The following is a 26376-nucleotide window of genomic DNA, read 5'->3' on the forward strand; positions in this document are numbered from 1 at the left end:
TTTCCAATGCTTCGCAAAGAAGGGCACATATTCTTATATAATGGCGCCAGAAGGAAAGCCGTCCATTTTACGGGCTCCTGACCAATTGTACTATTTTGTGTATTTTTGAGCAGTGATCTTAACTTTTCTTGTACATAATGTTTCCGCCATCGTTTCCTATGACTGAAAAGAGCTTCTGGACAACGGAACAGCTATCACTAACATCCATTTGGATCAGAATTTCTACTTCAATGAGTCGGAGGCAAAGGACTAGCATCCAGACCAAGCCCAAATTGATTATCCCGGACCAGGCCCAAATCCCTGAAACTCGAAGAAGGAGGAGAAACTGCTATAGAGGCCGGCTTGCGGGATACCTGATGAGACTACGTCGGAGAGTGGATAAATCGCCTTTACCCTCCGTTCTATTGATGAACATGCAATCACTGGAGAATAAAATGGATGAGCTCCGTTCATGACTATCCTATCAATGTGATCCGAAGAACTGTAATATCCTATGTTTCTCCGAGTCGTGGCTAAACAAGGACCTGGTAAATATAAAGCTGTTTTTCTATACATCTGCATGACAGAACGGCTGCGTCGGGGAAGTTCAGAGGAGGGGGTGTGTCTCTTTTTGTTAACAACAACTGGTGCACGACCTCTAATATTAAGGAAGCCTTAAGGTTCTGCTCGCATGAGTTAGAATACCTCATGATAAGCTGTAGAACACGCTATTTACCAAGAGTTTATCTAAATATTTCGTAGCTGTCTATTACCACCACAAACCGATGCTTGCACTACAACCACACTCAACGAGCTGTATAGGGCCATAAGCAAACAAGAAAATGCTCACCCAGAGACTTCTAGTGACCGGTGACTTTAATGCAGGAAAACTGAAATCCGTTGTACCTAATTTATACCAGCATGTCACTTGTGCAACTTGAGGCAAAAAATCTCTAGATCACCTTTACTCCACACAGAGATGCATACAAAGCTCGCCCTCCATTTGGCAAATCTGACCATTACTCTATCTTCCTGATGCATGCTTACAAGCAAAAACTTAAACAGGAAGTATCAGTGACGCATCTATTAGTACATTCACACTGTCTGTTTTTCTTAGAGGCAACAGAATAGGGTTCTTAGAACTTTCATGTGTCTGAGATTTAACGCTGACAGTCGATTTACGATGGCTTGGTGATAAGACAACATTCCATTGCATGATTAGTGTCTGTGTGCCTGTCTGTCGGTGCAAGGGAGACCCAATCTCCAGTTTATTTATCCTATATGGCAGATGAATACTGGACTCCATCATTCTGAGGGAAGAGCTTAGTATCCTATGTTGCATTAGTATTTCTGTATAAACAAGAAGTAAATGAACTAGAGACATATATTTGGCGCCATGTAAATGTTGATGTCTGTTGCATGAGAGCACAATGTACCTTTGTGTAATTTCACGTATCTGTTGTTCGTCACAAGGATCCAGGAATACTATAAAGAGTTCTGTTTTATTTGGGCTTTAACTCTACACCATTGGCTGACCGTTAACACTCCATTACTGCAGGAATTAATAAAGTTCAATTGTTTTGAAGAAATCTACAAGTCTCCCCTTTGATTAGAATAATTACAATGACATAAGCTTCCCAGTAAAGCATTAAAAACAATCAAGCAAAATTGCCCATATTAACATATGTAGCCTAAGAAATAAGGTTCATGAAGTAAATAACTTGCTTGCAACAGATGACATTCATATTCTGACTCTGAAACTCACTTAGATAATACTTTTGATGATAGAGTGGTAGCAATACATGGTTATAACATCAACCGAAAAGACAGAAATGCCAACAGGGGCGGTGTTGCGGTCTATATTCAGAACCACATTCCTGTAAAGCCTAGAGACAATCTCATGTTAAATACTGTTGAAGTAATATGGATACAGGTTCATGCCCATTCTTGTGGGAAGCTGCTATAGACCACCAAGTGCTAACAGTCAGTATCTGGATAATATGTGTGAAATGCTTGATAATATACAGTATGTGATATCAACAGAGAAGTATATTTTCTGGTAGATTTAAATAGACTGGCTTTCATAAAGCTGCCCATTCAAGAAAAAAATGTAAACTGTAACCAGTGCCTGCATCTTGTTTCAGGTTATCAGTCAACCTACCAGGGTAGTTGGAGGAATTAAATCAAGATGTATTGATCACATCTTTACTGATGTTGCAGAAATGTGCTTTAAAGCAATATCCAAATCCATCAGATGTAGTGATCATAATATAGTAGTAGGGTTGCACATTTTGGGGACTATTCAGAGGTGGAAACTTTACGTGGGAATTAACAGGAATATATGGGAATTAACGGAAATATATGCAAATTAATATTAATACCATTTAAATGTAGATGTTTTTTGCATTGGATATATATATATATCATATGGAGACAGAAACATAAACCTTTTACCTTATCATAAGTAGACATAATTTCAAAGATTAAATCCTTCCAATAGATAAAATAAAAATGTAGTTACGAATTGAACTTTAATTAAATGACTTGACTCTTCACATGGGATGATTACACTGAACAACAATAGCAAGGGATAATGAATGATCCCAATGATCCATCGCATCTCCCAAAAACGTTTTCAACATACATCTGTAAAATGATACTAAAGCTTTGGTTGTCTTTGTCACGTCCGTCGTTCAATGAAGACCAAGGCGCAGCGTGTGTATCGTTCCACATTTTATTATAACTGTGAAACTATGCAAGACATACAAATAAACTTCTAAACAAAATAACAAACCGTGACGAAGAGGTGCAACATACACTACCTCAAAATAATCTCCCACAAACCCAGGTGAAAAAAAAGAACTACTAAATATGATCCCCAATTAGAGGGAACGATGACCAGCTGCCTCTAATTGGAGATCATCCCCCAAAAAACATAGAAAACAGAAACTAGAACCACACAACATAGAAAATTTAAACTAGACAAAACCCCCGTCACGCCCTGACCTACTCTACCATAGAAAATAAAAGCTTTCTATGGTCAGGACGTGACAGTCTTCCTATGTCTTCTCCCTAGACCTCCTCAATGATCACCTCTTGAACATCAGACTCTAAGTCCTCATCTTCACTGTCACTTTCCAACCTTGTTGAGGATGGCTCGTTGTCAGGCTCAAAAAGACTCATATTTGCCCGAATGGCCACCCATTTTTCAACCCTTGTATTGGTCAGCCTGTTGCGTGCTTTGGTGTGAGTGTGTTCCCAAACAAGGACCAGTTGCACTCTGAGGTGGCTGATGTTGGTGGGATTTGAAGGATGATGGAGACAACAGGGGAAAGAGCCTCAGGGGAAAGAGCCTTCCAACAGGTGGCTGATGAGATATGTTGGCACGACTGCCATATTGCATCTCCATTCCAAAGCCCTTGCTTGGAAGTGTACTTCGCCAGACTGCCAAGAACCATACCCTCATCCAGGTCCAGGTGGCGAGACACAATAGTGATGACACCATAGGCCTTGTTGATCTCTGCACCAGACAGGATGCTCTTGCCAACATACTTGGGGTCCAACATATGGGCTTCAGGCAGAAGTCTTCATGCTTTTTGATGTATTTCAGTACTGCAGTTTCGTCTGCTTCGAGAAATAGTGAAGTGGGCAGGGCAGTATGGATTTCTTCTCTTACATCTGCAAGCAGAGTCTGAACATCAGCCAGGATGGCATTGTCTCCCTCAATCCGTGCAATGGCTACTGCTATAGGTTTCAGGCTGCTTACCACTCTCTCACAAAATACATCATCCAGGAGGATCCTCTTGATGGGGCTGTCCATATCGGCAGACTGTGATATGGCCATTTCTTAGATTGACAGTCTCCTGGAGGGGAAGTAGTCTAACATGATGACAACACCACCCCAATGGGTGTTGATGGGCAGCTTCAATGTGGTGCTCTTATTCTTCTCACTTTGCTTGGTAAGGTAGATTGCTGCTATAACTTGATGACCCTTCAAATACTTAACCATTTCCTTGGCTCCATTGTTTTCAGTGCCATGATGTCCTTGAGGAGCAGATTCAATGCACGAGCAGCACAGCCAATGGGTGTGACGTGAGGGTAGGACTCCTCCACTTTAGACCAAGCAGCCTTAATGTTCGCAGCATTGTCACCAGTGCAAATACCTTCTGTGGTCCAAGGTCATTGACTGCCTTCAGCTCATCTGCAATGTAGAGACCGGTGTGTCTGTTGTCCCTTGTCTGTGCTCTTCTAGAATACTGGTTGAGGGGTGGAGATGATGTAGTTAATTATTCCTTGTCCACAAACATTCGACCACCCATCTGAGATGATTGCAATACATTCTGCTTTCTCTATGATTTGCTTGACCTTCACTTGAACTCTATTGAACTCTGCATCCAGCAAATGTGTAGATAAAGCATGTCTGGTTGGAGGGGTGTATGCTGGGCGAAGAACATTCAGAAATCTCTTCCAATACACATTGCCTGTGTGCATCAGAGGTGAACCAGTTGCATACACAGATCGAGCAAGACATTCATCAGCATTTCTCTGACTACGTTCCTCCATTGAGTAAAAAAAAACGTCTGATTCCATGAGGACCATGAGCTGTTGCTATCGATAAGGTGTCTGATTTATAATTTTCACCTCAAATAGAAGTAGAGGGACTTTTGTCAGAGGTTGCTTGTTGTGAGCACTGAGGGAACTTTATGCACTTGGCCAGATGATTCTGCATCTTTGTTGCATTCTTCACATATGATTTGGCACAGTATTTGCAAATGTACACAGCTTTTCCTTTTCCATTAGCTGCAGTGAAATGTCTCCACACATCAGATAGTGCCCGTGGCATTTTCCTATAAAGATTAGAAAAAAATGAGTAAAAAATTAAAAAATACAATTCCATGTACAGATAAATAGTTAAGCAGTTAGAACAACCTCTATGGGCTAGGTGGGACGCTTGCAACAGCCAATTGAATCCTGTGGCGCGTTATTCAAATCCTTAGATATGCTATTACTTCAATTTTTCAAAAATATGACTATTTTACACCATTTTAAAGATAAGACTCTCGTTAATCTAACCACACTGCCCGATTTCAAAAAGGCTTTACAACGAAAGCAAAACATTAGATTATGTCAGCAGAGTACCCAGCCAGAAATAATCAGACACCCATTTTTCAAGCTAACATATAATGTCACATAACCCAAACCACAGCTAAATGCAGCACTAACCTTTGATGATCTTCATCAGATGACACACCTAGGACATTATGTTATACAATACATGCATGTTTTGTTCAATCAAGTTCATATTTATATCAAAAACCAGCTTTTTACATTAGCATGTGACTAGCATGTGACTAGCATTCCCATCGAACACAGCCGGTGAATTTACTAAATTACTCACGATAAACGTTCACAAAAAGCATAACAATTATTTTAAGAATTATAGATACAGAACTCCTCTATGCACTCGCTATGTCCGATTTTAAAATAGCTTTTCGGTGAAAGCACATTTTGCAATATTCTCAGTAGATAGCCCGGCATCACAGGGCTAGCTATTTAGACACCCAGCAGGTTTAGCACTCATCAAAGTCAGATTTACTATAAGACAAATGTTCTTACCTTTGTTGTCTTTGTCAGAATTCACTCCCAGGACTTCTACTTCAATAACAAATGTTGGTTTGGTCCAAAATAATCCATCGTTATATCCAAACAGCGGCGTTTTGTTCGTGCGTTCTAGACACTATCCTAAAGGCTAAATCAGGGTTACGAGCATGGGGCAATTCGTGACAAAAGAATTCTAAATATTCCATTACAGTACTTCGAAGCATGTCAACCGCTGTTTAAAATCAATTTTTATGCCATTTTTCTCATAAAAAAGCGATAATATTCCGACCGGGAATCTGCGTTTAGATAAACAGACAAAGGAAAACAAAGCATTCGGTCGAAGCGGGCACGCACCTAAGCCCATAGTACTCTGAGTGGCCACTTGCCAAAAGTGATAAAGTGTTTCAGCCAGAGCCTGCCTCGATATCGTTCAACGTTTTCCCGGGCTCTGAGACCCTATGGAAGACGTAGGAAGTGTCACGTTATTGCACAGATCCTGAGTCTTCAATAAAAAGAGCCAAGATGAAACACTACTTCTCAGACAGGCCACTTTCTGCTTGAAATCTTCTCAGGTTTTGGCCTGCCATAGGAGTTCTGTTATACTCACAGACACCATTCAAACAGTTTTAGAAACTTTAGGGTGTTTTCTATCCAAAGCCAATAATTATATGCATATTCTAGTTACTGGGCAGGAGTAGTAACCACATTAAATCGGGTACATTTTTTATCCAGCCGTGTCAATACTGCCCCCTATCCCCAACAGGTTAAACAACTTCTTTGTAAGAAACTTTTTAAAAATAAAACATGTATGGAAAAAGGTGAGTTAACGCTCCTCAGTTATCAAAAACTAGCAGAAATTGTTAACAAGTTAGAAATTATTTAAACACACTTTGCTGAAAGCTACTATTTACTAGTTAACAAAAAATAATGTCATGTCCTATAAAATGAATTTAAGCAAAATTCCCGGGCTTAATCTTAAATCTAGACGTTCCGCTAGCGGAACACCTGCTCCAATATCCAATGATGGGCGTGGCGCGAAATACAAACTCCTCGAAAATCCGAAAACTTCCATTTTTCAAACATATGACTATTTTACACCATTTTAAAGACAAGACTCTCCTTTATCCTGTTAGGGCTAGGGGGCAGTATTGACACGGCTGGATAAAAAACATACCCGATTTAATCTGGTTACCACTCCTACCCAGTAACTACAATATGCATATACTTATTACATATGGATAGAAAACACCCTAAAGTTTCTAAAACTGTTTGAATGGTGTCTGTGAGTATAACAGAACTCAAATGGCAGGTCAAAACCTGAGAGATTCCTTTACAGGAAGTGGCCTGTCTGACCATTTCTTGAACTTCTTTTCCATCTCTATCTTTTACTAAGGATCTCTGCTCTAACGTGACACTTCCCACGTCGTCCATAGGCGCTCAGAGCCCGGCAAAAAACAGAATGTCGTCATTCCAGCCCCAGGCTGAAACACATTATCGCCTTTCTCAAGTGGCCGATCAAGGGACTCTGGGCTTATGCGCGTGACCCGACCGCCCCCGCCTTTGGGATTTTTTCCTCTGTTTGCCGAAAAGGAGATTCCCTGTCGGAATATTATCGCTTTTCTACGAGAAAAATGGCGTAAAAATTGATTTTAAACAGCGGTTGACATGCTTCGAAGTACGGTAATGGAATATTTAGAATTTTATTGTCACGAATTGCGCCATGCGCGCGACACTTCTTTACCATTTCGGATAGTGTCTTGAACGCACGAACAAAACGCCGCTATTCGGATATAACGATGGATTATTTTGGACCAAACCAACATTTGTTATTGAAGTAGCAGTCCTGGGAGTGCATTCTGATGAAGAACACCAAAGGTAATCAAACTTTTGTAATAGTAAATCGGAGTTTGGTCAGGGCTAAACTTGGTGGGTGTCTAAATAGCTAGCCGTGATGGCTGGGCTATGTACTCAGAATATTGGAAATGTGCTTTCACCGAAAAGCTATTTTAAAATCGGACACCTCGATTGCACAAAGGAGTTCTGTATCTATAATTCTTAAAATAATTGTTATGTTTTTTGTGAACGTTTATCGTGAGTAATTTAGTAAATTCACCGGAGGTTTGCGGGGGGTATGCTAGTTCTGAACGTCACATGCTAATGTAAAAAGCTGGTTTTTGATATAAATATGAACTTGATTGAACAAAACATGCATGTATTGTATAACATAATGTCCTAGGTGTGTCATCTGATGAAGATCATCAAAGGTTAGTGCTGCATTTAGCTGTCTTCTGGGTTTTTGTGACATTATATGCTAGCTTGAAAAATGGGTGTCTGATTATTTCTGGCTGGGTACTCTGCTGACATAATCTAATGTTTTGCTTTCGTTGTAAAGCCTTTTTGAATTCGGACAGTGTGGTTAGATTAACGAGAGACTTGTCTTTAAAATGGTGTAAAATAGTCATATGTTTAAGAAATTGAAGTAATAGCATTTCTAAGGTATTTGAAAATCGCGCCACGGGATTACACTGGCTGTTGCGTAGGTGGGACGATTTCGTCCCACCTAGCCCAGAGAGCTTAATTATGAGCACTCAACCCGCTGCGCCTTGGTCTACTCCCTTCGACGGCCGTTACAAAACCACCCACCAAAATAGGACCAAGCAGCGGAGGAAAGAGCAACGGAGGAGCTACTTGGAGTCGTGGACATGGGAGGAGATATTAGATGGTAAAGGAGCATGGCACAAGGCTGGGGAGTACAAGCGCCCAAAGGAGGAGCTGGAGGCAGCTAAGGCTGAAAGACGGAGGTATGAGGCATTATATCCTCCATTTCAGGAGGAGAGGAGGCAGCCCCCAAATGTTTTTTTTGGGGGGGGCACACGGGTAGTTTGGCTGGGCCAGGGGTGAGCTCTAAGACAACTCCCCGTGCTTATTATGGGGAGCCAGTCAAGGAATCAAGCGAGGAGCTTGACGCAAGATTCCGGAGAGAGGTACTGGCGGAAAGGGCACGAAGGGGCACCTGTGTTAACTATGGGGAGCGACGGATCAAGCAAGCACCATGTTATGCGGAGATGCGCACGGTATCGCCAATACGCGTACACAGCCCGGTGCGCTTAGTGAAAGCTCCTCACAGGTGTCATGTTAGAGCCAGCATCGAGCCAGGACCGGTGATGCAAATTGCAAGCATCAGACCGCCGGTGAGGGTTCATGGCCCAGTGTATCCGGTTCCTGCTCCTCGTACTCTTCCTATAGTACGCCTGCCCAGTCCAGTACTTCCTGTTCCTGCTCCTCGCACTAGCCCTGAGGTGCGTGTCAATAGTCTGGCGCCTCCAAAGCCAGCCCCACGCATCAGGCCTTCAGTGCGCCTGCCCAGCCCAGTACGTCATGTTCCTGCTCCTCGCACTAGCCCTGAGGTGCATGTCAATAGTCTGGCGCCTCCAAAGCCAGCCCCACGCATCAGGCCTTCAGTGCACCTGCCCAGCCCAGTACGTCCTGTTCCTGCTCCTCGCACTTGCCCTGTGGTGCGTGTCACTAGTTTGGCGCCTCCAAAGCCAGCCCCACGCATCAGGCCTTCTGGCGACAATTCCCCGTCCAGAGCTTCCGGCGACAGTTCCCCGTCCAGAGCTTCGGCCCACAGTCCGGAGCCTGCAGAGACGGCCCAAAGTCCGGAGCCTGCAGAGAGGGCCCACAGTCCGGAGCCTGCAGAGACGGCCCACAGTCCGGAGCCTGCAGAGACGGCCCACAGTCCGGAGCCTGCAGAGACGGCCCACAGTCCGGAGCCTGCAGAGACGGCCCACAGTCCGGAGCCTGCAGAGACGGCCCACAGTCCGGAGTCTGCAGAGACGCACCTCAGCCCGAGGTCCCCAGCGACGCACCTCAGCCCGAGGTCCCCAGCGACGCACCTCAGCCCGAGGTCCCCAGCGACACACCTTAGCCCGAGGTCCCCAGCGACGCACCTCAGCCTGAGGTCTCCAGTGACGCACCTTAGCCCAGAGCCTTCAGCAGTGGTCTACAGCCATGAGCCTTCAACGGGGGTGGGCAGGTTAGAATTGGGACTAAGCCCGGAGCCAGAGCCACCTCCATAGTTGGAGGATGGGGGGGGGGGGTGTAGCACGGGAGGGAGGGAAATGTTCAATACGCACAAAAAGCGTATTTCTCTCAAATATTGTGCATAAATTTGTTTACATCCCTTTTAGTAAGCATTTCTCCTTTGCCAAAATAATCCATCCACCTGACGGGTGGGATATCAAGCAGCTGATTAAACATAATGATCATTGCACAGGTGTACCTTGTGCTGGGGACAATAAAAATGCACTCTAAAATGTCTCACAACACCTTAAATTGTCGCACAACACAATACCACAATGTCTCAAGTTTTGAGGGAGCATGCAGTTGGCATGCGGACTGCGGGAATGTCCACCAGAGCTGTTGCCAGAGAATTGAATGTTCATTTCTCTACCATAAACCGCCGCAGACCACGTGTAGCCCGCAAGCCCAGGACCTCCACATCTGGCTTCTTCACCTGCGGAATCACCTGAGACCAGCCACCGGGTCAACTGATGAAACTGTGGGTTTGCACAACTAGGGCTGTGGCGGTCATGAAATTTTGTCAGCCGGTGATTGTCAAGCAAATAACTGCCGGTCTCACGTTAATTGACCGTTAATTAACATAAACACATTTAGCATCTCCTGGCTTCCTACAAGCCACTGATGCAGACCTTTGGAACATCTATATTTTAAAAAGTCTAATAAATCCATGTAATATAGCCCACACTATCACAATAAATCCATGATTTATTTTAGACAGGTCTAAAGAAACATGATATAAAGAAAATGTTGTCTATTTCAGAATAGCATGCTCTGAGTTGTCCTGTTAGCCCTGATCTAGCTATTCCATATAGCAGTGGGCTACACTAGTTCATTTAGCAACTTAGAATTCGTGGTATTAGTTGATATTATTTTATAGTATGAATAATCTAATTGAACATAGCTGAATAAAATACAAAGGATATTTTCTCTAAATGACTTGAGGGATTGTGCACATGCGGCTATTCTGTATTGAGCAGTTAACAAAGAAACAGGTACTCCTATATGCTTAATTTAGTTATTTATGTAACTTTAGTTGTGATACAAATTTTGGGCTATATGTTTTGATGTTTAATAGATTCTAAGGATGTGTGAAGCGACACTAATGATGATTTGGAAAAAGTCGCATGAAAGGCATGAGCTCTGCTTAGTTTTTTGTTCATGCTATACACACTACATCAGTCTCTCATCCCCAATTTGACAATCACTTGATAATGCCTCATATTTCCTGTCTGTATCCCCTTTGTGTGGCCTTAATGCCACCTTAAAAAATCCATGCATTTTGTTTGCTGAAAATAAATGCAGTTGACAGTGAGATGACGTTTCTTTTTTTGCTGAGTTTATCAAAAACAAGATTAAATCAAGAATAGACTGAGAGGTGACAATATTAGCCTATCACTTGTAAATGATATCTGATCACTTGTGAATCAAATTAAATTAACCTATGATATTAGTTAGATGTATGTAATTAATCGCTGTTGAACAACAACAAAAAATCTGGAATTTCTGGAGTCCTATTTTAACAATAAAATATAGCAACTATAGTCTAATTATCAACCCAAAATGTATGTCAATCACTGGTTAAGGTTGCACATCAAAATATTTTGAGTCATGCATTCCTGATTGGATGTGCTAGATGAAACCACTTATTTATTGAGTACCTCAGTCCTCTATTTATTGCACTTAATTAAGCACTATGAATAACTGAATACGATGATTACTCATGATTTGGGTCCGACCAAATCATCTTACCAAATCATGCACTAGTGCCACAAACTGTAAAAGTTAGTGGCACCAGTGAGATCAGGGGACGATGTTAGTCTGGAGCGCTGTGGGAATTAACACTTAGGGTAAGGGTTGATACAGAGCAACACATACGACAGGCACTATTTGCAATATTGCCTATGTCGTTAGCTTGGCTTTTATAACATATACGGCTACAGTTATAGTGGTGTGTTGCATCTCCAGTGGTGTTTTTACATATTGTATTTGTTTTAAACATGAGCTGGTTAAAAAAAGATGAGGACCATGTCTCACCAGTCACTGGTACAGAAACGGTTGAGAAATGCTGTATTGTACTACCAATGTTATGTGTCAGCACTACTGCCTGTGTCTAAGTAGGGAGTGTATGTGTGGGTGTGGGTTTTTGTTGTCAATGTTTATATGACCCCCTTACAAATAGGCCCATTTTTACCAGATTCTTGCCTGCATACAACTTTTATACCTACCGTGCGCATGCTGGCATGCCGGGGACGAGTGGTTGTGGTGGTCTTAAGATGAATGCACTAACCTGAAATCGCTCTGGATAAGAGTGTCTGCTAAATGAGTCAAATGTAAACTGGAGACCATTCAGACTGTTGGATAGGAGCCAAAGATAATTAGTCCATTGGAGAACAGTCAGGATAGAGAGAGAGAACCAGAGACAGGTAAGACCACTGAAACCATTAAGGATAGAGCCAGAGACAGAGAAGACTATGAGAATATTGTCTAGATACTAGACAAGCAGGAAATGAGAACCAGATAAACAGGGAACTATAACCAGACAGGCTGGGAAACCAGAAGCAGAGACTGGAGAGTGCAAATAGATTAATCTGGAACGATTAGAGTGCTGTTGATAACTACGAACTTGGAACGCAATCACTTATAGTTCAGTACTTAAATTGTGACAGGGTCATACCAGAAAACTGGAATGTATGCTTCCCTGCTCTGTAAGCCCCTACTTACATAGTATGATAGAATACAGCACATACAAGGGGATAGACAAGTAGCTCTCTAATATTCCATGTCTACACACCCACTGTGTAAAAGCAGTTACCAAGATACATACACATTCACTCACATATGCATGCATGCATGCACACACGCAAACACACTCGCTCACATTATGCATAAACACATGCACACACATTTGGTTTATTGTTTACTTTTCAGAGAGTGGATCCATCATTGCTTGGTCAGAGATAGCTTCAGAAAGCTTTTAAGGCATAGTATTTCCTGGAACTACGCTGCCCAAGATAAACCACTGGATCTTTTAATAGAGCAAAACAAAGCCATCCTTGGAAGCAACCACAGATAATGTGAACAAATAAGTGTCTCTTCTGTGTGAATGTACTCTTAAGGACACAAGGGCTAGCAATGTGCATGCCCTGCCCACCTGACGATCTCTACTTTTCAGTCATCCATTTCCTGTGTTTGAGGGGTGCAAAATTAATTTGTCACTTAAATCTCGCATATGCTGAGCACTTGTTGGCTGCTTTTCGTTCACTCTGTGGTCCAACTCATCCCAAACCATCTCAACTGGGTTGAGGTCGGGTGATTTTGGAGGCCAGGTCATCTGATGCAGCACTCCATCACTCTCCTTCTAGACCAAATGGCCCTTACACAGCCTGGAGGTGTGTTTTGCGTCATTGTCCTGTTGGAAAACAAATGATAGTCCCACTAAGCGCAAACCAGATGGGATGGCATATCGCTGCAGAATGCTGTGGTAGCCATGCTGGTTAAGTGTGCCTTGAATTCTAAATAAATCATAGATAGTGTCACCAGCGAAGCACCCCCACATCATCACACTTCCTCCTCCATGCTTCACAGTGGGAACCACACATGCGGAGATAATCTGTTCACCTACTCTGCGTCTCACAAAGACACAGCGGTTGGAACGAAAAATGTCTAATTTGGACTCATCAGACCCACGGACAGATTTCCACCGATCTAATGTCCATTGCTCGTTTTTCTTGGCCCAGGCAAGTCTCTTCTTCTTATTGGTGTCTTTTAGTAGTGGTTTCTTTGCAGCAATTTGAGCATGCAGTCTCCTCTGAACAGTTGATGTTGAGATGTGTCTGTTACTGTCACGACTTCCGCCAAAGTCGGCTCCTCTCCTTGTTCAGGCGACGTTCGGCGGTCGACGTCACCGGCTTTCTAGCCATCGCCACTCCATGTTTCATTGATCCATTTGTTTTGTCTTGTTCCCTGCACACCTGGTTTACATTCTTCTGTTCCTCCTCATGTCTTTGTGTGATATTGTTTGTGTTACGTGTTATTTTGTGACGCGCCAGACTGGTGTTCTTATATTCCGTGTTGTTCACAAGGTATGTTTATTTGTTAAACATATATTTTGTGACTGTTTGCGCGTTGTTGCACTTTGACGCAGTTGTGTCCGTCTGTTGGTTTCTCCTGCCTCAATTAAGTGTACGCCTGTTCACAACCCTCTGCTCTCCTGCACCTGACTTCGCTACCAGTACGCACACCCCTGACAGTTACTTGAAGCATTTATTTGTGTCACGCCTGCTCCCACGCTCGTAACCATGAGCCTGCTGAACCAGGAGACCGAACGGGGTAGGAAGATGTCCATTTCCTGTGTTCACGGGGACACAAAGAGGTATCCAAACATATGGACGAACAGCGTGATGCCACAAGGGAGCTGTCAGATGATGGTGGGTGCAGTACCAGAGCTGCCGGTACCTCTCCTAGTGGGATGGGATTGTCCGCTATTCGCGGCCCTATGGGGGCACAAATTGAGGAAGAAGGTACGAGCCGGCTGAAGAAGAGAGTGTGGACGACCACTAGCCTGTGTGGCCCGAATCAACCAGTTAACCAGCATGTGTCTACGGCTCCGGAGTCGGTGCCGGAACCCGATCCTCCTCGGGAACCCATAGAGTAGGAGCTCATCCTCCCCGTCATCGATTTCGAGGGGTGAGTGACTGGCGATACCCCCATTTCCAAATCAAGAATAACCTTTTGTATCAGGTGTCGTGCCAACAGGGGGAACTTCAAAGAGGTATTGTTGCTGCCCTGACGGTACGTAGGAACCGTTCTTCAGCTGTCCCACACCCACCTGTTGGGGGCGCACCTGGGAATGGAGAAGACCCGGGAACGGATTGCCGCCCGGTTCCACTGGCCCGGGATGAGGAGGGCCGTGGAAGACTACTGTCACAGCTGCCTGGAGTGTCAACTCACTGCCCCGAAAGCACTCTTCCGAAACCCTCTGTTCCCCCTGCCAATAATCGGGGTGCCCTTTGAACACATCGCCATGGACAGAGTGGGACTCCTGGTAAAGACTGCATGAGGACACAGGTACATCTTGGTAATAGTAGACTATGCCACCCGGTATCCCGAGGCCATTCCCCTACGGGCGGCGGTGTCCAAGGGAATCGCCCGGGAGCTATTCCACCTCTTTAGCCGGGTGGGCATCCCGAACGAGATCCTGACAGACCAAGGTACGGAGTTTATGTCCCACCTCATGAAAGAGTTGTGTGCCCTCCTGCAGATCAAGCAGATCCGGACCTCCGTTTTTCACCCACAGATGGATGGGCTTGTCGAGCGATTTAACCTCTATGGGCTAAGCGTCCCACCTACTCAACAGCCAGTGTAATCCCGTGGCACGATATTCAAATACCTTAGAAATGCTATTACTTCAATTTCTCAAACATATGACTATTTTACACCATTTTAAAGACAAGACTCACGTTAACCTGTTAGGGCTAGGGGGCAGTATTGACACGGCTGGATAAAAAACATACCCGATTTAATCTGGTTACCACTCCTACCCAGTAACTAGAATATGCATATACTTATTACATATGGATAGAAAACACCCTAAAGTTTCTAAAACTGTTTGAATGGTGTCTGTGAGTATAACAGAACTCAAATGGCAGGTCAAAACCTGAGAGATTCCTTTACAGGAAGTGGCCTGTCTGACCATTTCTTGAACTTCTTTTCCATCTCTATCTTTTACTAAGGATCTCTGCTCTAACGTGACACTTCCCACGTCGTCCATAGGCGCTCAGAGCCCGGGAAAAAACAGAATGTCGTCATTCCAGCCCCAGGCTGAAACACATTATCGCCTTTCTCAAGTGGCCGATCAAGGGACTCTGGGCTTATGCGCGTGACCCGACCGCCCCCGCCTTTGTGATTTTTTCCTCTGTTTGCCGAAAAGGAGATTCCCTGTCGGAATATTATCGCTTTTCTACGAGAAAAATGGCGTAAAAATTGATTTTAAACAGCGGTTGACATGCTTCGAAGTACGGTAATGGAATATTTAGAATTTTATTGTCACGAATTGCGCCATGCGCGCGACACTTCTTTACCATTTCGGATAGTGTCTGGAACGCACGAACAAAACGCCGCTATTCGGATATAACGATGGATTATTTTGGACCAAACCAACATTTGTTATTGAAGTAGCAGTCCTGGGTGTGCATTCTGACGAAGACAACAAAAGGTAATCAAACTTTTATAATAGTAAATATGATTATGGTGAGTGCTAAACTTGCCGGGTGTCTAAATAGCGAGCCCGTGATGCCTGGGCTATGTACTTAGAATATTGCAAAATGTGCTTTCACCAAAAAGCTATTTTAAAATCGGACATATCGAGTGCATAGAGGAGGTCTGTATCTATAATTCTTAAAATAATTGTTATGCTTTTTGTGAACGTTTATCGTGAGTAATTTAGTAAAATGTTAGCGAATTCCCCGAAAGTTTGCGGGGGGTATGCTAGTTCTGAACGTCACATGCTAATGTAAAAAGCTGGTTTTTGATATAAATATGAACTTGATTGAACAAAACATGCATGTATTGTATAACATAATGTCCTAGGGTTGTCATCTGATGAAGATCATCAAAGGTGAGTGCTGCATTTAGCTGTCTTCTGGGTTTTGGTGACATTATATGCTGGCTTGAAAAATGGGTGTCTGATTATTTCTGGCTTGGTACTCTGCTGACATAATCTAATGTTTTGCTTTCGTTGTAAAGCCTTTTTGAAATCGGACAGTGTGGTTAGATTAACGAGAGTCTTGTCTTTAAATAGCTGTAAAATAGTCATATGTTTGAGAAATTGAAGTAATAGGATTTTTAAGGTTTTGAAAATCGCGCCACAGGCTGCAAGTGGCTGTTACGTAGGTGGGACGAATTCGTCCCGCCTAGCCCAGAGAGGTTAACTTGTTAGGGCTAGGGGGCAGTATTGACACGGCTGTCCGATTTCAAATGGCTTTACAACGAAAGCAAAACATTAGATTATGTCAGCAGAGTACCCAGCCAGAAATAATCAGACACCCATTTTTCAATCTAGCATATAATGTCACATAAACCCAAACCACAGCTAAATGCAGCACTAACCTTTGATGATCTTCATCAGATGACAATTCTAGGACATTATGTTATACAATACATGCATGTTTTGTTCAATCAAGTTCATATTTATATCAAAAACCAGCTTTTTACATTAGCATGTGACTAGCATTCCCACCGAACACTTCCGGTGAATTTACTAAATTACTCACGATAAACGTTCACAAAAAACATAACAATCATTTTAAGAATTATAGATACAGAACTCCTTTATGCACTCGCTATGTCCGATTTTAAAATAGCTTTTCAGTGAAAGTACATTTTGCAATATTCTGAGTAGATAGCCCGGCCATCACAGGCTAGCTATTTTGACACCCACCAAGTGTGGTACTCACCAAACTCCGATTTACTATTAGAAAAGTTTGATTACCTTTGCTGTCTTCGTCAGAATGCACTCCCAGGACTTCTACTTCAATAACAAATGTTGGTTTGGTCCCAAATAATCCATAGTTATATCCAAATAGCGGCGTTTTGTTCGTGCGTTCAAGACACTATCCGATGGGTAAAGAAGGGTGACGCGCCCGACGCTTTTCGTGACAAAACATTTCAAAATATTCGATTACCGTACTTCGAAGCATGTCAACCACTATTTAAAATACATTTTTATGCTATTTTTCTCGTAAAAAAGCGATAATATTCCGACCGGGAGTGGTTGTTTTCGTTCAAAGAGAGAGAAAGTAAACATGGTGTCGGCTCGGGCACGCGCCTCCATTCTCATTGTTCTCAGATTGACCACTTACAAAATGCGCAAATGTTTTTCAGCCAGTGCCTGCAAAGCCACCATTCAGCTTTCTGGCGCCTTCTGAGAGCCTATGGGAGCGTTAGAAAATGTCAAGTCATGCCAGAGATCCCCTGTTTTGGTTAGAGATGATCAAGAAGGCCATGAAATGGTCAGAGAGAGCGCTTCCTGTTTGGAATCTTCTCAGGTTTTGGCCTGCCAAATGAGTTCTGTTATACTCACAGACACCATTCAAACAGTTTTAGAAACTTTAGGGTGTTTTCTATCCAAATCAAATAATTATATGCATATTCTAGTTACTGGGCAGGAGTAGTAACCAGATTAAATCGGGTATGTTTTTTATCCGGCCGTGCAAATACTGCCCCCTAGCCCCAACAGGTTAATAAAATGCTAAAACAGATGCTGCGGAAGGTCATCGAGCAGGACGGGAAGAACTAGGACCAGCTGCTACCCCACCTAATGTTCTCAATCTGAGAAGTACCACAATCCTCCACTGGGTTTTCCCCGTTCGAACTCCTCTATGGGAGGAGGCCACGCGGCCTACTGGACCTCGCCAAGGAGGTGTGGGAAGCCCAACCGACCCCCTTACGCAGTGTGGTAGAGCACGTGGAGATGATGCGGGAGCGGATGACAGCCATATGGCCAGTCGTGAGGGGACATATGGAGAATGCCCAACGCGCCCAAACCCAGGTCGACAATCGGGGAGCACAGCCCCGAGAATTCCAGGTGGGAGACAGGGTGTTGGTCTTGATCCCCACGGCCGAAAGTACGTTTCTGGCAACATGGCACAGACCATACGAGGTGATCGAGAAGCTGGGACCTGTCAATTACCGCGTATGGCAACCGGGGAGACGGAAACCCCAACAGATTTACCACGTGAACCTGTTGAAGAAGTGGCACGAGAGGACAGCCTTGGCCGTGTTATGGTCGGGACCCAGGACGCCAACGGTACCAGTGGCGGTCCCGAGCAATGAGGACCTCGACCCGGCCCAGAAGCAAGAGCTCAGGGAGCTCGTCGATCGGAACACGGGCCGCACGACCCTCATTGAACACCACATCCGTACCCGGCCCGGGGAAATGGTACGAAATAGGATTCCGGAGGCCCGAAGGGAGGCCGTGAAACAGGAAGTGGAGGCTATGCTGAGGATGGGGGTCGTGGAAGAGTCCCACAGTGCATGGTGCAGCCCCATCGTGTTGGTGCCCAAACCGGACGGTAGCCACCGCTTCTGTAACGATTTCCGAGGGGGTGAACGACATCAGCTTGTTCGACGCATACCCCATGCCGAGGGTGGACGAGCTCATCGACCAATTGGGAAAGGCCCGGTACATCAGCACCCTTGACCTGACCAAAAGGTATTGGCAGGTACCTTTGGCAGCCTCCTCCCGGGAGAAGACAACATTTTCGACACCAGACGGGTTGTATCAGTACCGGGTGCTCCCATTCGGTCTCCAAGGAGCCCCGCCCACATTCCAACGGCTGATGAACAGAGTCTTTCAACCCCACCAGCAGTACGCAGCGGCATATTTGGATGATATCATCATCTACAGCCAAGGTTGGGAAGAGCACCTGACGCGCCTCCAGGCGGTGCTGGACGCCTCAGACAAGCTGGGTTGACCGCAAACCCCAAGAAATGCAAGTTAGGGTTCGAGGAGGTGGAGTACCTGGGGTATTTGATTCGACGGGAGAACGTCAAGCCCCAGGAGAGGAAGGTTCACGCGGTGTGTGACTGGCCCGTTCCATGCACCAAGACACAGGTCAAGTCCTTCCTGGGACTGGCAGGATACTATAGCCGGTTTATCCCCAACTTTGCAGCTATAGATTCCCCCCTCACCGATCTAACCAGGGCCCGCCTCCCGAACACAGTGAAATGGACAGACGAGACAGAAGCGGCGTTCAACAGTCTGAAGGAAGCGCAGTGCTCCCATCCGATTCTTGTAACGCCCGATTTCCAGGTGCCGAGGTGGTCCAGAGAGACGCATGTGATACGGGACTAGGGGCCGTTCTGTCCCAGGTACACAAGAGGGAGGAGCACCCCATGTACATCAGCCGAAAGCTGATGCCTAGGGAAAAGAAATACTCTATCGTTGAGAAAGAGTGTCTAGCGGTGAAGTGGGCGCTAGACACTCTCAAGTATTACCTGCTAGGTACCCACTTCACCCTGGTCACGGATCATGCTCCTCCAGTCTAGATGGCCAGGGGAAAGGACACAAACGATCGGGTCACCAGGTGGTTCTTGTCCCTTCAAAGCTTCTCTTTCTCTGTTGTGCACAGGTCAGGGGTGAAGCATTGAAATGCGGATGCCCTATCGAGAAGGGAGACCTACGTTGCACTGATGACAGTCCCCTCCCCGACATAGTGATAAATAGCATTTTATTTTAATTGCCGACTTCTAAGACTGGTAACTCTAATGAACTTATCCTCTGCAGCAGAGGTAACTCTGTCTTCCTTTCGTTGCAATGTCTTAAACTTGTTCTCAACTGGCATACCTGGTTAAATTAAAAAAATAAAGTAATGATGGACTGTCATTTCTCTTTGCTTATTTGAGCTGTTCTTGCCATAATATGGACTTGGTCTTCTACCAAATAGGGCTATCTTCTGTATGCCAACCCTACCTTGTCACAACACAACTGTCACGGCTGTTTAAAGGATCGGACCAAAGCGCAGAATGGTTGTAGTTCCACATATGTATTATTACCGTGAAACGTTGCAATACACCAAATACTTGACACAACAAAATAACAAAACCGTGGCGCAGAGAGAAATACACACTACTCAAAAATGAACAACCCACAAACACAAGTCGAAAAAACCCCTACTTAAATATGATCTCCAATTAGACAACGAGGACCGGCTGCCTCTAATTGGAGATCATAAAACAACCCCAACATAGAAATAGAAACCTAGAAAAACCACATAGAAACAAGAAAACCACCCAAAAACACCCCCTGTCACACCCTGACCTACTCTACTTTAGAAAATGACATCTTACAAGGGTCAGGACGTGACAACAACTAATTGGCTCGAACGCATTAAGAAGGAAAGAAATTCCACAAATGAACTTTTAACAAGGTACACATGTTAATTGAAATGCATTCCAGGTGATTACCTCATGACGCTGGTTGAGAGAATGCCACGAGTGTGCAAAGCTGTCATCAAGGCAAAGGTTGGCTACTTTGAATAATCTCAAATGTAAAATAAATGTTAAACACTTTTCTTTGGTTACTACATGATTCCATGTGTTATTTCATAGTTTTGATGTCTTCACTATTATTAAAAATAAGGAAAAACCCTTGAATGAGTAGGTATGCCCAAACTTTTTACTGATACTGTATGTATGTGTATGTTTTATTGTACAGGGCGCATTTGAAAATGAGACCCAGGTCTCAATATATCTTCCCTGTTAAAATAAAAGTAAAAATTAAAAAACATACATTCCCCACCAGACACACCACTATGAGTTTCTTCATGGTACCCAAACCAAAAACAGATTTAATGCAGCATTCAGTTATCTATAGAGCCATGACATCGTATAATGCTCTGCCACCAAATTTAGCTTTAAAAACCAGATAAACAACATATTGTATCACAGTGCCTCTCCTCCTCGTTCTAAAGATCTAATTTAACTGTACTGTATATAAGAATATGAATATGTATATCGGAAAAGTTTGTAATTTTAAAAACATTTAAATGTTTTGGAATGGCCTAGTCAAAGCCCAAACCTCAATCCAATTGAGAATCTGTGGTATGACTTAAAGATTGCTGTACACCAGCGGAACCCATCCAACTTAAAGGAGCAGGAGCAGTTTTTCCTTGAATAATGGGCAAAAATCCCAGTGGCTAGATGTGCCAAGCTTATAGAGACATACCCCAAGAGATTTGCAGCTGTAATTGCTGCAAAAGGTGGCTCTACAAAGTATTGATTTTTTTTTGGGGGGGGGGGGGTGAATAGTTATGCACGCTCAAGTTCTGTTTTTTGTCTTATTTCTTTTTTGTTTCACGATAAAAAAATATGTAGCATCATCAAAGTGGTAGGCATGTTGTGTAAATCAAATGAGGCAAACCCCCCCAAAAAACTATTTTAATTCCAGGATGTAAGGCAACAAAATAGGAAAAATGCCAAGGGGGTGAATACTTTCGTAAGTCACTGTACATGGGCAGTAGCTAATGGGGATCCTAATAATTTAAACGAAACCATAGCTCTCTTTTCCATACCATCTCCCCTCCTCTCGTTCTCCCTCCTCTCGTTCTCCCTCCTCTCGTTCTCCCTCCTCTCGTTCTCCCTCCTCTCGTTCTCCCTCCTCTCGTTCTCCCTCCTCTCGTTCTCCCTCCTCTCGTTCTCCCTCCTCTCGTTCTCCCTCCTCTCGTTCTCCCTCCTCTCTCTCTTCGCCTCTCTGCAGGTGCTCTCTGTGTTGAGAGCTCTTTGCGACTACAGTAAAACACTCAGGCTGTGTCAGCAGTTTATGGCAACGCAAGTGGACACTGAGCTTTAGCACCTTTACTGGAAAGACTAAGACTGTATCAGTAGAGTTTATGGCAATTCAAATTGATACTGAGTTTTAGAGAAAGGGACCCAGTAATCACCATGAGAGAAATACTTAATGGTTTAATATTGTGCTGCATTTTGTCTTTGAATAGCCTTGTGTTAAAGTTCATCAAATGTGACACAGGTGCACTGCAAAGAATATGCCGTAATTTCCGTCTCATAATTCAAAGAAGCATGGAGGAATGTCAAAGAACGTGGAGGATAATGTTGAGGGTGCGTGGAGAGAGTTGAAATAAAAAAAAATGTCAAGGTCACAGAGGATCATGTTGACGAGCTGAAAGATAGTTAAGAGCTCAGAGAAATATTGCGTGCCCAAACAGTGGAATTGAGAGCAAGAAATTACATGTCGAGCACACACCTCCCTGCTCTGCTCTCACGTTACTAAAATATGATAGGCACACTTATTGACCAATCATAGTGCTGTTTTGTGTTGTAATGCCATTGATTGGCTAGCTAAATGGAAGGCAGGACCCATACAACGTGATGTTTACGTCCCCAGGTTAGTACCTAGCAACATGGTGGACTCCCAGGAAGTCAGTTCTTCTCAGGTAAGAGCTAGAAACATAATTCCATCTAATGCTATTTCAGTAGGTTTTTGATGATCTCATTATTTAAACATTTGCCAGTGGATACCTGTAATGGTACACTCAGTAATTTCCAGTTTAGCTATAAACCTTTTTCTGATGTGATGTCCTTCCTTTGGATTTCATCACTCAATTTTCTAGCAAATGTCTATCATATAGCTACTGTCACACATTGTATTCATCTTAGCTACTGTACTATCATCTGGCTTGCTATATTAGCCAGCTCTAGATATGAGTGCAAAATGTCTATTTTTATATTATCTATAAATATATTATCCATAAATTAGGTAGCTAGCTAGCTAGGTTGGAAACTCCTGGGGAAGAGCTAGCTAATCTAGTTTGCTAGCTAACTAACTCCCACCATCAGCTGAGTTCATTAATATAGCTAATGATAGGTTTCTAGAAAAGAAACAATATATTTGCTAGTTATATTTTAAAGGCTTAAGCACATAATACTCAGACAAAATTTTAGCAGATGCTCTTATCCAGAGCGACTTACAGGAGCAATTAGGGTTAAGTGCTTTGCTCAAGTGAACATCAGCTTTTTCACCTGGTCAGCTCAGGGATTCGACCAAACAAACTTTTGGTTACTGGCCCAATGCTCTTAGACGCTAGGCTACCTGCCACCCTAGATAGAAAAACAGATAACTGCCAAAACAATGGAAAAGCTTGAGTAAATTAGGGAAACGAAGTATATTGAAAGCAGGTGCTTCTACACAGGTGTGGTTAATTAAGCAATTAACATCCCATCATGCTTAGGGTCATGTATAAAAATGCTGGGCAGGCCGTAGGATGCCCCCATAGGATGACAATATCCCAATCCACAGGGCATGGGTGCCTAAATGGTTTGATGAACATGAAAACGGTGTAAACCATATGCCATGGCCGTCTCAGTCACCAGATCGCAACCCAATGTAACACTTATGGGGAGATTCTGGAACAGCGCTTTCCACCACCATCAACAAAACACCAAAGGATGGAATTTCTCATGTAAGAATGGTGTCATATCCCTCCAATAGAGTTCAGACACTTTTAGAATCTATGCATCATTGAAGCTGTTCTGGCTCGTTGTGACCCAAGGCTCCATCAAGACACTTTATGTTGGTGTTTCCTTTATTTTTGCAATTACCTGTAGATCCACACATGTTATTGTCTATATGATGCAGAATTGTCATCTCATTCTTACTTAGTGATTTTGTTCTATAATACAAAAGTGGATGATTTCTGTCCCAGGTAGATGCAAAAATCTGTGAACTTTCGCAAGGAAGAAAAATGTGCACAGAGTTCCGTCCCCTGGGACTAGGGTTGCAAAAATCCAGTAACTTTCCCAAAATCCCCGTCTTTTCCACATGCGTTTGTCTGATTTGAAGGCCCCCTTAGTCCTAAATAATCAACAATGTAATACTTTTTACATGTTAACTCTCTTGCTGTTTCTTTAAACCACACTCAGTACTTCTATCCATCCCTCTCCAGGTGGTACAGACACAGAATATTTCAAGGACCTCCAGAGCCTTCTGACCAACTACCTGCGATCTCTCCAGAGCACAGAGAAGTAGGCTCTGCTCGTAATAGTATACTTATGGCACCTTCAACATTGATGTCTGTGTTATAAAGCATATAGTCAAGGGTCACTGGTTGGATTTACTTTACTCACTTCAAAACTTATGCTCTCTCCTCCCTCTAAAGATCTCCCAAACTAACATGCGTCTTTCCCCCGTCACCAGGTTAGTCTGCTGGGCCATGGAACTCTAGAGCAGCACATCAAAACATGCTACCCTGTTGTCAGCAGGCCGTTCCATGAGGAAGGATATAATGGTCAAGGCTTTCAATGGCTGAATTTGATGGATGACTAAATGCAATAAAGCTGTGTCTAAACTATGCATATCATTGTTTTTAAAATAGTTAGGTTAAAAAATACTAACTTTTTCATAGCCTGTTGGTCTTCACATTTTTACTAACTACTATGGTAATTTAAACAAACATTCAGACTGTATCAAGATAACAGTTATACAAATATATTAAAGTCGAATAAAAAACAGATACCTTATTTACATAAGTATTCAGACCCTTTGCTATAAGACTCAAATTCAGCTCCGGTGCATCCTGTTTCCATTGATCATCCATGACATGTTTCGACAACTTCATTGGAGTCCACCTGTGGTAAATTCCATTGATTGGATATGATTTGGAAAGACACACTATATATATATATATATATATATATATATATATATATATATATATATATATATAAAGGTCACACAGTTGACAGTGCATGTCAGAGCAAAAACCAAGCCATGAGGTCGAAGGAAATGTCCATAGAATTCCATGACAGGATTGTGTGGAGGCATAGATCTGGGGAAGGGTACCAAAAATGTCTTCAGCATTGAAGTTCCCCAAGAACACAGTGGCCTCCATCATTCTTAAATGGAAGAAGTTTGGAACCACCAAGACTCTTCCTAGAGCTGGCCGCCCGGCCAAGCTGAGCAATCGGGTGAGGAGAGCCTTGGTCAGCAAGGTGACCAGGAACCCAATGGTCACTCTGACAGAGCTCCAGAGTTCCTCTGTGGAGATTGGAGAACATTCCAGAAGGACAACCATTTCTGCAGCACTCCATCAATCAGGCCTTTATGTTAGAGTGGCCAGACGGAAGCCACTCCTCAGTGGAGCTTGCCATATGGCACCTAAAGGACTCTCAGATCATGCGAAACAAGATCCTCTGGTCTGATGAAACCAAGATTGAACTCTTTGGCCTGAATGCCAAGCATCACGTCTGGAAGAAACCTGGCAACATCCCCACGGTGAAGCATGGTGGTGGCAGCATCATGCTGTGAAAATGTTTCAGCGGCAGGGACTGGGAGACTTGTCAGGATTGAGGCAAAGACAAACGGTGCAAAGTACAGCGAGATCCTTGATGAAAACCTGCTCCAGAGTGCTCATGACCTCGGACTTGGGTGAAGGTTCACCTTCCAACACGACAACAATCCTAAGCACACAGCCAAGACAACGCAGGAGTGGCTTCGGGACAAGTTTCTGAATGTCCTTGAGTTGCCCAGCCAGAGCCCGGACTTGAATCCGATCGTACATCTCTGGAGAGACCTGGAATTGGCTGTGCAGCATCGCTCCCCATCCAACCTGACAGAGCTTGAAAGGATCTGCGGAGAAGAATGGGAGAAACTCCCCAAATACAGGTGTGCCAAGCCTGTAGCTTCATACCAAAGAAGACTGTAATCACTGCTTAAGGTGCTTCAACAATGTACTGAGTAAAGGGTCTGAATACTTATGTAAATGTGATATTTATGTTTTTTATTTTTAGTAAATTAGCAAACGATTCTAACCTGTTTTTGCTTTGTCATTATGGGGTATTGTGTGTAGATTGCTGGAAAACAACGGTTTAATCAATTTTAGAATAAGTTTGTAATGTAAGAAAATGTGGAAAATGTCAAGGGGTCTGAATACTTTCCGAAGGCACTGTACATAGTCACCTCCGTGACATACCATTATTCACCAAAGCCGTGTTAGCATTTACTGCTCATGTTGCTGAACAAGCCATTCCCTTTGTTAGTACCAATTATATAAAATGGGCAATTCACACACAATATTCAGTTCATAAGTATTGAGTGTAATCAGGGGCGAAAATCTGATATCCACATTGGAGGGGACAATTACATTAAATGTTCTCAAGAGCAATTCCTGAGGGGGACACCAAAAGTAGTGCTGTAACACA

At 43.5% G+C, this 26376-nt stretch overlaps 1 protein-coding gene and 1 long non-coding RNA gene across 3 annotated transcripts in view; both read left to right on the forward strand.

The window, feature by feature from the left end:
* Positions 1-26376, forward strand: part of adcy8 (adenylate cyclase 8 (brain)) — a 302457-nt gene that overhangs the window by 97699 nt on the left and 178382 nt on the right. The window lies entirely within an intron of this gene.
* On the forward strand, positions 22551-24529 carry LOC106568631 (uncharacterized). Its single transcript, XR_001320357.2, has 3 exons — positions 22551-22613; positions 24123-24201; positions 24374-24529. It is a non-coding gene; the product is annotated as an uncharacterized LOC106568631 (long non-coding RNA).

Source organism: Salmo salar, chromosome 14 (genome assembly GCF_965601325.2).
Source record: "Salmo salar chromosome 14, fSalSal1, whole genome shotgun sequence".
NCBI lineage: Eukaryota > Metazoa > Chordata > Actinopteri > Salmoniformes > Salmonidae > Salmo > Salmo salar.